Genomic DNA, 14,085 nt, shown 5'->3' on the forward strand with positions numbered 1-14,085 from the left:
TTTGTATGAAATTAATAAGGATATATCTAGTTGACATTGTATACTGCCTAGCCATGGTTCAATCAGCATGACTAAAGGACCCAAGCTCATTGCACAGAGGAGGACAGCCCCCACCCTCAAGAAGAAAGGATTCCCCTGGACTACCCAGGTCACGCCAGCACCCCAGCCCCTCCGACACCTCTGGGAAACCTTCCCCTTATCTGGCATCAGAGATAAGAAAATACAGCAAGACCAACTCCAGGGACGTCTAGATCAAGGAAGAAGCAGGTGGATGACGACACCACAGAATTTGAGTTGCTTTGCAAAACAGCATCATGTGTGTGCTAAGTAGCGATTGGTCAAATCGTGTTGGACCGGAATGCTTGAAAGGTATAAGAATTATGTGTAAAACTTCATTTGGGGTGCCCCGGTTTGAATGGGACGGCTCATGCGCACGAATGCAAGAATTCGTCTGGTATGAAAAATAAAAAAAAATATACTTTGCATCCCAGCCTTTCTCCTTGGGCGGCACGACCCAGTTGCCAAATTTTCCTGACAGCTCCCCATCATGGCTGCACAGCACTGGTACCAGCACCGGTTCCACCACAGTTGGTAGCAGCAGCTGCCCCCCAAGGCAGAGAGGGGGAGGACAAAAAGCAACCCAAAAGCACCCGGAGCCCCGCCATCCCCACCACCGGGGTAGGATGGGGCAGCACGCACAGGTCAGCATCGCAGGGCCACCGGTGCTGGCCCCATCCCTTCCCCTTGGACAGGAAATTCAGCTCCCCCCAAAAATCATGCTTGGCATGGGAAATGGTGGGGATGGGAGACTGCTGGGCTAGGAAACCATCACAAAGCTGAGAAATCATCGTGAGGCTGGGAAACCACCATGGGGATGGGAAATCAGCATTGAGGACAGGAACTCATCAGCAGGATAGGAAATGACTGAGATGGGAAGTTGTTGTGGTATGAATAATCAAACCATCGCAAGGCTGGCTGAAGCAGGTGCTGGCACAATGCTCGCCATAGGGAAGGAGGCTGCTTGCCCCCAACAAACCCCACCCTGACCAACCACCATGGCAGGTACAGCAGCAGGCTCCCGCTCCTCCTGGTCCGCCTGCCCTCCAGGTAACACCCCCAGATGGCTCTGCCCACTAATATCTCACCCCATCACCCCTCTTCGCTTCCCCCAACAGAGAGGTTCCCCCTCCGGATGCCAATGGCATCGGAGGTGCCCGGTGTGAGCTTCACCATTCCGGCCATGCCGCCACTGGTCGCTGCCTGCGTGCTGCCCTCTGTCCCAGGGCTGATGGTGTCCTCTGAGCCTGCCCGGGTCCACCCTATCACCTACAAGCTGGTGCAGGCCAGCATCTGGCATGGGGTGCCAGGGCCCCTGGAGGCCCCAGAGCAGCTGGTGCAGGGTCCTGGGGGGTGCAGGGCCCTGGGGGGTGCAGCTCCCCACCGTGGTGCAGCTCCCCCTCACGGTGCAGCTCCCCCACATGCCTGCTCCCTGTCCCCCTGCCTATGGCTGGGGACAGCAGGTGGTGACAGGGACGCTGCTGCCGCACCAACGGACAGGGCTGGGGGCCATGGTCCAGGGGGAGACCCTGTACCCCACGGGCTCCTGCCCTCTGCATGTCCCTTCCCACCACAGGCCCCCACCACCCCGCCGCCCCATGGCTCAGCATTGGGTGCAGGGCCCCCCTGTGGCCCAGACCCTGCCCAGCAGTGCCCAGAAGCTGTCAGAGGCCTCCAACAAGGGCTGGGTGGCCAGTGAGGACAGCGTCCTGCGTCCCTGCCACCAGCCCCCACCAGCCCGCCCTGGCTTCGCTGACCAGCAGAACCACAACGAAGCCCAAAGGTGAGTTTTGGGGGGTGGCAGAGCCCACAGGTGGGCAGCCAAGCTGAGGAAAGCTTGCATCGCCCCGGGGTTGGGTTGGCTTCGTTTGCTTTTTCAGCAGCGGTGACCACCCTGGCAGCCCCGGGGAAGCCCGCGGATCTGCCCAAGCAGGGGCCAGCCACCTTGGCCCAGGCCTTTCCTGAGCAGGCAGAGGACACCACTGTCAACCATGTGCTTCGCCTGGCTCAACACCACAGACAGCAAGGACACTGTCCCCAATGTCTCTGACAACCCCAGCTTGACTGCCTTACTCCATGAGGTCCCAGACCTCTCCGAGTATGTAGAGGAGGGCGGCTGCCCCAAGGAGTAAGCAGCAGTGGCGGGGCTGGGGGACAGGCAGGACACTGTCCCCTATGTCCCCAACTTGACTGCCTTCCTCAGTGAGCTCCCTGACCTCTCTGAGTATGTGGCGGAGGGTGGCTGCCCCTGCCCCAAGGAGCGAGTGGTGGCAGCAGGTCTGGGGGACACCGAGGACACTGTCCCTGATGTCCTTGACTTCCCCAACAGCCTTGCCAGCACGGCTTTCCACAATGAGCATCACAACTTCTTGGAGCATGTGGCGGACGGCGACTGCCCCCAGGACAAAGCGGTGGTGGCGCGGCCAGGGGACAGTGAGGACACCATCTTGACCGCCAGTGTCCCCAGCTTGACCGCTGAGGTCCTCAATGAGCTCCAGGACCTCTCCGAGGCCTAAAGATTGGTTTAATGGACTCGCCCCTTAGTCATTGATTGTGCTACAATCTCTGGGACTCATGGGGTGGGGAAGATGGCTGGTACAAATTGGGCTAACATGGGTAGCCGGATTTGTACTTTTAATGATAGGGACAGCTACAGTGCAAAGTGTCTCATACTCCTATAATGTCTTCTATCTCTTTGCCCTTTTCTCCATCTGTCCGAGATGTGAAGATCACCGCCCTAGAAGCAGTAGTCCTTCGGCATCCGCAGGATCTGCGTGCGTAGGGAAGAGAAACCATTAATGGGATGTGTTTCTTGACCTCCATCCCATGAACAGACTCCCCAGCCAACCTATCTTCTCCCTCATTCCTTTCTCCCAACAACATGGACTATCCAAGCCCCTCCACAGCCTGCCAGACGAGCTGGCTAACCCTGAAATGCCACCAGGCTTTGCCCTGGGGACTGCCTCCATCTCCCCGGCACAAGCCTGGGAACGCTGAAGCACTGTGGAGCTACGGGAGCATGCACGTGGAGACCAGACCTTCCCTCTCACCTGCTCCTCAGCAAGGTACTGCTGGTCAAACTCCAGCTAGTAAAACTTTTTTTTTTTTTTTTTTTTTTTAAGGTTGGACTTGATGATCTTACAGGTCTTTTCCAACCTTAGTGATTCTGTGATTCTGTGATTGATGGGGATCTCGCATGGGTTCTTCGCCACCACTGTCCCCCCGCCCCACGGCTCTACGGCAGCACCGCTCCCAGCTCGAGCACTGTGGGGCTGAACTCCAGCTGTGGCTCCAGCCCATGGCCCGACACCTGCAGCTGGAGGGGCTGGCTGCTCTGCCAAATGTTAATCTTCAGCTCGCTTCTGTAGGACTTCTGAAAAGAGACAAGTGCAGAAAGCTACTCCGTGAAGTCCCAGGTGACAGGGCCTCAAATTCAACCCTTGCCCCAAGGTCAGGGATGTTACCAGTACCTCTAAGCTGAATGGAAAACAGATATTAACTTACAGCAGGGGCTACAGCACCGGCATGCTGGCTCTCAGTAATTGGGATGAATCCTGCTGTGAAGTGGAACTGCATATTTGGGTATCATCAGATGGATCTAAAATGGACTCTCAAACGTTTCCACCTAGTCACGAGAGAGCACAATGCTCGTAAGAAAGGTCCTCACGGGGGGACTCAGCTCCCACAGGACTCAGGGGCTGCTTCACCTCCTTCTTCAGGGTTATGTTGCCCAGACACAGTCCTGGCGCTGCTGCATCAGGCAAACATCAGCTACGTGAAGGAGGCAGATGAGCTCTCAATGGCTGGAAATAAGGGTCTTCCCCTCTGCTGAGTGCTTGGCTCTGGTTAAAGCCAGAGACAAGATGGTTACAGCTCTACTAGCAATTAAAACATGCCTGGGACCCTTCCTAAGCGTGGAAGCACTCGAGTCCATACTGTTACACACTGCCACTTTCGAAGTCATGGTGGCCACATGCAAACTGCCTTTGGGAATGCTCCATCTTTTATGCTGACTCCCAAACTGCCTGGGAACGTGCAGGCAGGCTGGGCCAGAGCCACAGGGACTGCTGGCAGCATACCACTACAGGTGACCGTCCTGCCGTGCCCAGGAAGGGGTCTGGTGGCTGTTTTGTCTGCTGGTACCAGCAGCAGGATTAGCCTAGATCGGCCCTTCCAGGGTTAGCTATCCCCTGCGAGCGTGCCAGCTGCTCTGCACCAGGGTGTTCCTGCCTGCAAACATGCCCATGAAAGGGGGAAGATGAGGGGAAACAGGCAGATTTCCCCCCCCCATTGGCACGTGACAGCTCTCCATTGGCATTTCAAAGCCCCTCTCAGAAGAGTGCGCTGCAGGGGAAACTGAGGCACAGTGGGTACGGCGCTGGCAGACAGCTCCATGTGCAGGTAGACCTCATCTCCTCCTCCCTGTGCTGGGCTCTTGTTACCACGTTGCCCTGCCACACCTCCTGGGGGTGACACCTGGCAGTCTCGCCTCCTCTGTGGGTGAAAACCTGACTCGAACGTTGCAGTGCTGTCCTGGAGCCGGGGCTCCAGCTGAGGGCACCACCTTGAAGGCACAGGGCTTGGCCTTCAACTCCCAGAGCAGGTTCTGATGCACCCTCACTGGCAAACTTTTGTCCACCTGAGCACAAAAACAGTTGTGTGAGGTCTCCTCGTCTGTGAGGACAGACCCTCAGTTCCTGCAGTGGTCTGAGATACTGTCACGGTGCTGAAAGCATCCACATCCAAACCAGCTGCAGCCCCCACTGGCCTAGAACTGGAGGGAAGACATATAGGCAGGGCAGGCGGATGGGGAGGCACTGTAATCGGAGGATGAATGGGTGAAGATGGCAGAGAACTGAAGCATCAGTGTGCTGGTTGTGGCTGGGATAGAGTTAACTTTCTTCATAGCAGCTAGTATGGGGCTGTGTTTTGGATTTGTGATGGAAACAATGCTGATAAAGCAGGGATGTTTAAGTGACTGCTGAGCAGGGCTTGCACAGAGTCAAGGCCTTTTCTGCTCCTCACACCACCGCACCAGCGAGTAGTCACATCCCTTGCAATTTGATGCAAAGCACACCCTGCCAAAACCCCTGCCAGCCTGCATTACAGCTTTCCCAAGCTTTTCTCTGTAGGCATCATCTTTACAGGCCATCAACAGATACGCTGGCAAGCTCTGCAGGATGGTTCCCGGGGCAAAGCCCACATGGACTCATCTGCTAGAGACTCAGGAAGCAACCAGAGGGTTGAGTGTTGCTCTGACAGCCCTGAAACCTCCATCCTTGGTGGAGATGGGTGGGAGCTGCCCTGTGGGCATATGACATGGGGGAAAAAGCCACGGACCTTCCTGGGGAGCAGACAGGTAGTGCTCACCTTTGATGTTCCTGGGCACGTCCAAGTGGATCCTGGGAAAGCTCCCCTCTCCTTTCAGGGAGATTTCTTTTGGTTCCACGTGACCCACTTGGACCTGGAAAGTCCTGCAGAAGACTCCAGGCACTCCTGGCAGGTAATAGACTTTCAGCACTTGCTCCTTGCCAGGTCCAATGTAACCCTGCAGGGCGCGAGAGAAGAGGAAGGGAATGCAAATCAGAGAGGGTTTGGTCGAGGGATGGCTCAGACGATAGACACGCTGAGAAGATAAGACATCTCAAACATAAGAAAGAGTCAGACATTGCCTTCTAGCTCTCTTCTATCCAAAAGCTCAAGTGTCCTACACCAGGATGCAGTATGTCCTTCAGAGGGCTTGTAGGGAGGCATTCCCACAGCACAGACTGCCCTGCGCTCAGCATGAGCGCAGCTCTTCTGCTAGCACTGTTTACCTTCTGCTAGCAAGAGCCAGACTGAAGAAATAAAAGCTCTTTTACCAGCCGCTGTGGAAGAGGCGTGAAGTGCCTGCACTCTCAGCAGAGCCAGCAGCTCCTCTCACAGCACGTCAGTGGTTCCCAGGCTGGTGTCGAAGGGCCTCACCCATTATTAACGACCCCAACCAAACATCTCCTGCCTGTGCGGTTACATCGAGGGTGCACGAGCCTATCTGGACTCACGATGACCAGCAAACATACATCTCTGGACATGCAGGAGCAGAGACTAGGATGAGAACTAAGGAAGAAGGTGTTGCCAGGAAGGTCACCTCCTCTCTGGACTTCCAGGGGGACTGTCCAATCCCCGGGCTGGGCTCACGTCAGCCAGGACGACAGCAAACTCAAGCAGATGGCAATACGGCTCGGGGTGACAGGACACAGCCGCAGCTTTCCTTGGCTCACCCTCTGCATGCGGGGCTGGCCCTTCGGCTCCCCGCTCCCCTCCACGCTGTAGGGACAAGCTGCTGAGCAGGAAGGATCCTGCCACTTGGTCTCCCAAGCCCTTACTCCAGTGCACAGCACAGCTGCAGCGAAAGCGAGCCCTGTCAAGCTGCCAGGGCTGACGACGCTGTTACAGCAATGACTGTGCGGGTCTGAGCAGAGCTGTGTCTTTGGAAGCTCGCGGGAAGAGGGCATCAGCGTGTCATCCCTTGTAGGAGACAGGCGTGAGGAAACGTGAAAGCCTTTTGCCTTTCTCTTCCCATTGCAAAAAGCGTCCAAGATAGGAACACTGCTTCAGCCCAAAGACTTCCATGCAGGACTGAGCAGCTGGGATGGTGGGATGCTGCAAACTCTTCTCCTTGCTATTCCAGCCCTGCTCCTCTCTGGCCCCCTCACTGCCCTACAAAGCTGCTGCACAGCAGCAAAGCTGGAGGAGTGAGGGACTGGTACAGGGGCTATTACAATTTCTGGCAAAAGAGCTTCATGCCCAAGCAAGGGTATTGAAGTCTCACCCAGTTAGTGCTGGCAGGGGGCATGCAGCAACGTGGCCATATCCTGGAGAGCATCCCCCATGCAAAGGCGCAGCCTTCTCCTCACTGCAGGGCTTACAGCAAGGCAGCCAGTGGATGGACCTGCCTTTAAAAGGTGACCATGCGACAACACAAGGGGAGAGCTGGATGGACTCCTTAAATCCTAAGCCAGGCAACGCAGCAGAATCACATTCGTTCTGGGAGCGGGGCTGGGGAATGAGGCAAGACTTCCCCTTGAAACACTAGATCTCTACAGTCACTCATTCATCTCTGCACATGGAGAACTCAGCCTTCGCGCCTGCATAACCCTCAATTTCTTTGCTCTTAAGGGAGTCTGGCGTAGCAGGGGTTTGTGGCCAGACATGAGTCACGTTGGGAGAAAAACAGCAATGTTTCCAATGACTGGACAGTCTGCCTCCTATAATGGACAATTTAGCATATAAAAATAACTGACGTTTGGAAGAGGTACAGAGGCGGGCATGCTTTATAAGCGTTACCTTTCCCCTGCACTGAATCCTCGGCATACATTGGCAAGCAGATGAGCCAGGACCCAAGAAATGGGAGACAGGCACAGTGCTTCGAGCATGCACAACTCAGGTTTATGGAAACACAAGCTAATTTTCCACAGCGATCAAGACAAACTACTACAAAATAGACACCATGAAAACTATCGCCTCACTGTCTAAACCCATGGCCACGTGGGTCTTGAAATCTTGGGTATAGTTCTGATCTGAAAAAACAAGCTGAAGCATTTGGAATTAATAGAGGAGAGGAGAAAGTACAATTAAAAGCATGGAGCAGCTTCTATATGAAGACTGACGAGATTTCTAGGTCGAGGAATCCATATGGCAGATAGATGGGAGAGGTTTGTAAAAGCACAAACGGCCTGGGAAATGTGAAAAAGGAAACATTTGTCATGATTTGTCACAAAGCAGGAACCTCAGGGCCTGAAATAATGTTAGCAGTCAGAAATTACACAAAAGTAGTAGTACTTTTCCAGGGACTATTCCTTCCTTTGCAACATACTGCCATAGCATGCTGTAGAGGCTAACAGCCCTAAATCCAGAGAGCAACTGGGCAAATTCTTGGAAGAGAAAACCATCAGAAGCTCTTAAACAAAGATGAGAATGAAGCCTCCAGCACAGAGAACTGCCAACTCCAGAGCCTACGGGGGAGAAAGCATATGCACTGCCTGTTTCTACACGCTTTGCTAAGCATCCCCCATGACTGCTCTTCTGGAAATGAGCTGGGGACGCAGCCACCCTTACACTCCTGGCTGCAGGCACCGAGGACTCTTTTGAAGGCTGGAGGGCTTGCCGGAGCACCTTCTACCGCAAGGAGAAGTATTTGACATCGTGCTGAAGATATAAACCCAGAAATGGCTCGGTACAGTACAGCGTGCACAGATGCCAGGGAGTCAGGAGGAAGCTGCAGATCTGTCTGCCAGACAGATGAACTGACACAGAGAGCGGAGCTGCCAGGGTTGGCCAAGGGCAGATGCAGACTTCATGTCTTGGGTGCCAAATTAGATGTGACATGTCATTTAGGACACTTGGTTGTCTAATATGTAAGTTTATAAAAAGAGCTACACAAATGCCTTTCTTCAGAAAGGCTTTTCCTGTTCAAGTGCCACTGATGAATAATTTGTGATCACAGCCACTAGGATACTCCTGCAAGTCCCCTAAGTTACCCGCTGAAATACTTAACATCAGGAAATTAGTGATACAGAGCAGGATACACATGATCTAACCAAGTGGCTCTGCCCCATTAGCTTCTCCTTCATGATTTGATGGGACACATTTCGGGATTTCTGCTCTTCGGGCATCTGTTTTCTCTTTAGTTCTGCTGCATTGAGCCAATGACCTTTGAAGAGAGTGGCGAGGAGTTATCAGAAATGCTCTAACTCCATCCTTGCACAACGCTCACAGCCAACACGTGTGTGGAGGTGTCACGGTCGGGTGAGTCAGAGGAAAGCAGAAAAGCAGCGTTGTGCCAAGACTGACGTGGAGAGGAATGGCTCCAAGTTTTAGTTATCTCTTCTTAATTTGCACCTGTTTTCTCTCTGTTCTGGCCTCACAGACCCCTCCGCAGAAGTACACAGAGATCTCTCCTCGACAGAGCCTGAGCACTAGGTCATCTCCCGTCAGGTAAGCTCCAGTCAGCAAAGGGGACGTCTGTGGATGGGAAGGAGGAATCGCCCTGACTCCACTGCTGTTTGCAGGGCGGGATCTGTGCTCCACACAGGATATGAGATATAATCACTGTTTTGCAACCTGTTCTGTCTGGAACCAGCCATGTCTCTCAAGTCTTCAGGCAGAGCTCAAGCAGCCCACCACATGCCCAGCTGCCTGGAGGGCAGGTATGGTCAGAGCAGCACTGGCAAGTATGCCTACGTGACAGAAGATATTACTGCCCACACAAAGAGGATGGAACGAAGCACACACCCACGCTTCAGCTATTCCAGTGCAATGCCCAGTACTTCGTTTAACTTGGCATCCAGGCAGGACTCTGGACTTTCCCTGAAGCAGCACGCAGTCCATCCCCCACTGCACCATGACAGCCACCTCCAGCAGAAGCCGGGCAGCAAAGCGATGGGGAGGTGGGGTCCAGCTTCACAGTGCTGCTAGACAGCAGGAGGAAGGCGCAGGAGGGACACAGGGGGAGTTTCCAGCCTTAACACAGGTGCTGCCCAGCCACAGCAGGTACTTACAGTTACAGACTCCTCTGTCTCTCTGACTAGCTTTGGAAAACGAGGTGCTACCACTTTCCTCTGGAATCCACCAGCCATTTTGGAGGATCCCATGGACAGATGCATCTTGCCAGTGGCCATCTCTCAGCTCACCTGGAAGGAGCAACAATGGAACTTTGAAACTCTAGAATCCCATTCATGGCAGAACCAGAGGACACACCCACGTCTCCAGGCTGCGGCATCCTTCCGAAGTGGAGAACTTAAGGCCTCCCCACCGTGTTCCCTGATTAGACCATATTTAAGTGGCACAGTCAACATTCATAGCAGTAAAACCCCAGAACAAACATTCCCTGAGCCAAAACAGCCTTTTGCTGTGGGTGCTGTCCCACGAGCCACAAACACACACCAGGGCCTGCTGGCATTTCTCACCTTCCCCCGCTTCCATTGCTTTTGGAATCCCATTTACTGGAATTATTAACCCAATCTCTATTAGTAGCCAAACTGTCCTTTATTCCTTTTTACAAGTTTTCCGGTGGGAACAGAAGGAAGGTAAATGTCACTTAGCTGCTTCATTTTGCCAGGGCAGCTGACCTGATGTGACTGTGTGCCTGACCCTACTAAGTGCTCGGAGTACTATGAACAACCTTAAACCCAGGGATTGCTGCTGCCCCGAGCGTTAATAAAATCAGACTACTTGCCGACTTTGCAAACCCAAGGTCCACCCTCTGTGCAAGGAGCCTGGTGATGCTTCCAACTAATGGAGCGTAGAGTTCAATGCTCTCATTAAGAACTACAGTCTCCCAAGGCTAATTTGCTTGGTTTAAGTCACAAAAATTATCCAGCAAATATGACTCCTTCCAGGCATGAAATTACCACAGCACCCAAGAGCATTTCTCCATGGAGAACGAGGGCCCTAATTTTCACTTAATAACACCCAAACTCAAGGCTCCCTACAGGCGTTAGAGGTTGTAACAGCAGAAACAAAAGCATGAAACCATTAAGGGAACACGAGCAATTAGCTCAAATATAAATGCAAATTTGTGAAAGCAGGGCCACTGAAGACTTTATGCTAATGGCAGTTCTTCTCCAGCACCCTTATCCTATAAGTAGCATGGGTTAACAGGTCCATGGGCCATTCCTCTTCCAGTCACCAGCCTGACAACCACCTCTCTTCGTCTGTGTCACACAAAGTGGGTGTGCAAGAAAGGGCAAGAAGAGAAGACAACCCCAGAAAGCGGGTCTCAAACAGAAACAAAAATCAAAGAGAAACATGTACACTATTTGCTAAGCACTACTTTGGACTAGAAATAATTTCCCCTCCCTTTCTGGTTAACTGGACCAAGGTACAGATGGGTTTGCCCGCTTCTTATTTTCTGGGACTTGAAAGACCAGTGCTCTCAGACCCAGCCCTACTCTAAATTTTTTTTTCCGTTCTGACATTATCTGACAAAATCACAGATCATATTCCCTCCTGCTTCCTTCTGTTCCACATCATCTTTTCTGTGTGGATGATGTCTTGCTGTATACAGCAAGTCATCGTCTATACAAAGATGACCATTCCCTCCCACTCAAGGTTTACCCACATCCTGCAAGCAAGGCAATAACTTCATTCCTTTACTCTGTTACAGGACATCTTGAAAAACAAGGGTTAAAAGCAAGTAAGAAGAATTAGAAGAATGTAAAGAAGATGCTTCATAACAACTGCACCTGGCACTTAGACATATTAGAGAGAAAGACTGTCTTCACTAACTCTCTGCTAACTAGCAATAACGATTAGCACAAGGACGAATTGTAGAAAAATAGAATGGACTGCCAAAAGAGTGCCCTAGAGTTAACCTGTCTCATTATAATCTCATTCTAATACTAAGGAACACACCTCCTAGCTAGAAAAGCCCCAAACCAATTAAGCCCCTTACTCTCTGAGCATATGTAGTGAATTAAAAGAGAACTGTAACTTTAAGATGAAGTAAGAAAAGTATTAACCAAGAGTTAATTAAGGGGTAGCACCAGTAGGCGTAACTAACGTTGTTAACTGTTTTAAATACCTGTCATGATTTTAACCCGGTGTGCAAGCTTTGAGGAGAAATCCCCTTGCACCCGGCGCCGCAATAGACATGCCTGCTTTGTAACTGTGTGTGAGTTGTGAAGTTTGTTTCCGCGTGTCACAAGAAGTAACTGAAACGTGATGAAAGTTTCCGTGTGCTGGGAAGCTGGGAGTGCTTCCGATTGGGAAATACGGCAGCAGCACTTGCTCTGAGACCGGAAATAGCAGGAGGGCCTCGTGGCGTGCGTGGCCCTGCTTTAGCCTCCAGAGTCGGCTGCTTCTTCATCTCCACCTCCCTCCTCTTCCACAGCTCCGCACAATGCACTTGATCTACACTGCAGTAACGTTGTGGCTGTTGATGGCTCTAAATGCAATGTCACTAATTGCCATCGTTTTTCTCTGCAAGCTTGTCCCGCCTGATGTGCTGCCAGTCTGCAGGTTGTCACCTCGCTGCTGGGTGACCGCTCCTGGGTGCTTCTCTGGGGTCCCCTGTGCACCCAGGCTTTTAAGGCAGCCTTGCTGCTGCCCCTTCCCGGTACCCAACCCCTGACCCACCCCTCCTGCCCCGGTGACACACATCCCTGGGCAGCCTCGGCGAGTCCCCGGTTCCTTCCTTGCAGCGGCTGCTCCGCGCTTCTCCTGCACCGTCCTTCTGCCCAAGGGCAGCTCCTGGGGCTGCTCCTCGTCCTAAGGAGACAACGGGGACTGTCACAGGCTGCTCTGTGCTGTGCGCTTCTCACAGCTGCATCTTCTTAAAGGTTGAAAAAATGCCGTGTGAAAATAGAATCAATAATCAGAATAATTGGTAAGGGATGAATAACCAAGTCTCAGTTGAGATTGAAACAAAATAATTCTCCTCTTCACAACACTCCTGTAGTTCAACTTGCCTATTTCTTCTTCACCTGGCCTTCAAGGTCCTGCTCAGTTCTGCTTTGTCCTGCATCTCCCTTTGTTTCTCGTACCGATCTCATGTAGCCAGGCAGACCGATTTCCTCCTCCTTTTCCCTGGTTTTCCCTCGCTGAATCTGTTTTCTGTCATTGCCTGGTCTTTGTGGAAGCACATTTAAGAACTGTGGTTGCACGCTCCGGCCTTCCAGGAGGTGCCTGTAGCTGCAGGGATGCCGTGCGAAGCAGGGGGGACGGGCCTGGTGTCTGCTCCGGGTCGGTGTTTCCTCCCCTCTGGTGCTGCTGAAGGCAGGGTGCTGTGGACACGCAGCTGCAGCTCGGGCTCAGAGCAGAACCGGGTCTTTGGAGAGAAGACCTGCCGGGTCCCGCTGGGTGAGCCGCCGTGCCGGGCTGGAGCAGCGCCGCAGTGCCGGCAGAGCTCTGGTCTCTGGCTGCCTCCTGCCCCGCAGCCCGGTCCCCCAGCAGTGTCCTCTCCCTTCTGCCAGCCCACTTGCCCTGGGGTTGAGCTTGGGCTCAGCCTTTTGTTCCTCATTAGTCCCTCAGGGGTTTACCTGGGGGTTTTTGTTTGTTTGCTTGCTTTTTATCTGCTATGCTCTGTTAAAAAAAACCAAAACCCCAAAACCAAACCCTTACTGTAGCTCTTTGGATTTCTGGCGTTGAATTAGGTACTGTTTTATGGACTGAAATAAAGGAAGTCTCTCAGATTTCTACCCAGGAGTGAGGTGACCAGAAAGGACTGTCCTGGTCCGCTGCTGCCAGCCTTCAGTCCAGTGAAAGGTCTGGTAGTGGTGTCTGGTTAACAGTCCTGTAACTCAAATGCATGTTAAATATTCAAGTTTTGCCCTTGTTGCTGATCTGTCTGGGAGATAATTCTCAGGAGGTCATAAATGGTATGTTCTGCTGTGCTTTAAAATAACCTGTCGCCAGAAATGTCTTCCTTAGTGCCTGCGCAGAGCGAGAACCTCCAGAAGCGAGGGCGTGCTGACCCTCGGGCAGCTTCAAAGCAACGAATACTTGTAAAGAGGTTAAAAATCCGGTCCCCTGGTAGCAGCGTGCGTGTCTAAATCCACCTGATTCCACATCACTCAGCACTCAGTCAAAAGTTTTTGTGGGTAGGGGTGGATGAAATCAATATACTCTAGAGGCAGGTCCTAAAACTGGACAGGCAGTTTATCTAAATAAATCAAAATTTACCTTTGAATGGAGTGGCATGCCTTTAGATGTGGGGGGGTGTATTGCTTTTTCCTTCCTTGGTCTGAGCACAGCGCAGTGAGAGGTGTTTCCACCTGGGGGAGGGAAACTCATCCAGCAGCCATCATCAGGCTCAGGGCTTGTGGTCCTTGATGGAGCCCTAAGTGCTTGGGACAGCTTTAGCTGTGTGGTGCTTCTCATTCTGCTCCCAGGTTTTCCCATTAATGCTTGCTCTTTGGTTAATTTGTCTTTACAGGGTTTGGTAAATGTTCTCCATTCATAGATTTGAGTCGTTTATATATATATATATATTTTTTTTTTTAAATGGCAGGTAAACGACACGATCCTTTCTTTGAAAACCTGTTGTTG

The sequence above is a fragment of the Gavia stellata genome, chromosome 26 (genome assembly GCF_030936135.1).
Source record: "Gavia stellata isolate bGavSte3 chromosome 26, bGavSte3.hap2, whole genome shotgun sequence".
NCBI lineage: Eukaryota > Metazoa > Chordata > Aves > Gaviiformes > Gaviidae > Gavia > Gavia stellata.